Raw genomic sequence first — 1,046 nt, forward strand, 5'->3', positions numbered from 1 at the left:
TTAAAGAGCAGAGAGTCAAAGGACATAAAGAATATTTCAAAAAGGTAAAAGCATGATATTGATAATACTTTTTACTCTCTTGCTCTATTTACTACTCTTTGCTCCATAAAGCAGGGATATTATCAAGGCTTTCTGTCTTCTCTTTTTAATCTCTGTTCAGAAATTCATGGGAGGTAGAAAAGCTAGTTATTTTAACAACTGGGGCTCTGAGTTTAGCCATTTTCCCCTAGGTGAACGTCCTTCTCAGGAAGAAAAGCAGTTCTCTCCCAGAGAGCAATTCTCTGTTGCAGGAGGTCCTGGGGGGACTCTTGTGACCTGTCACAGAGAAGGACAGACTGGGTGATCAGACTGCTTCCTTCTGGCCTTAAAAGCTATGACTCTGTTAGCATCTTCCCTGTGTGTGTATTACACACATCTGCACAAACACAGACACACCGAAGATGAAGCTTCCTAAAGCCCTAGTAACCGAGCTGAAAACTAAGTTTTGAGAGTGTTTTTTGGTTTGTCCCGACACAAAGGGATACCCTATTTTAAAGAACGGATTTCAATTGTCTTTCTTGAACAGCAGTCAGCATCTCTAGATGTCTAGAAATGCTAGAAACATTCTGTAGGTGAAAACAGCCACTTTTTCCACGGTGGAGAGTCCATAAAACTGCGTGGAGCATTGGCTATTAGGGGCTCATTGAATAATTCATCCCTCATTGCAAGCCCATAATGTCTTTTCTCGGCCTTTTGTGGGGCTGTTTTCTCTTCTTTTCTCCTTGAATTATAAAAAGGTTGCCTTCTTTTGTTCACATCAAGCTGCTGCTAGCTGAAGCTTTGTCTGTGCAAAGCCAAAGTGTGAGTTTCAATGGACTCCCCCCTCTTTGTTTTCCAAGTTCATCTCCAAGTGTAGATTGTGTATAGAAGGCCTTCTTTGTAAAAGCTGGAAAAGTTGTACAAATGTTTGACCAGCTCATTTGCTACTTTTGTCTCGCCTTCCCCAGGGCCGGTGCCTGTGCTGGGCAGGCACCTCGGCGCCGCGGCAGGGCCGGCCCGGCCCAACC

At 44.0% G+C, this 1,046-nt stretch overlaps 1 protein-coding gene across 1 annotated transcript in view; it reads right to left on the reverse strand.

Annotated features, from left to right (window-relative positions):
- The window catches only part of PAX3 (paired box 3), a 74,869-nt gene that overhangs the window by 70,844 nt on the left and 2,979 nt on the right, over positions 1–1,046 (reverse strand). The gene's annotated exons all lie outside the window — the stretch shown is intronic.

The sequence above is a fragment of the Apteryx rowi genome, unplaced genomic scaffold (assembly GCF_003343035.1).
Source record: "Apteryx rowi isolate R43461 unplaced genomic scaffold, aptRow1 scaffold_36, whole genome shotgun sequence".
NCBI lineage: Eukaryota > Metazoa > Chordata > Aves > Apterygiformes > Apterygidae > Apteryx > Apteryx rowi.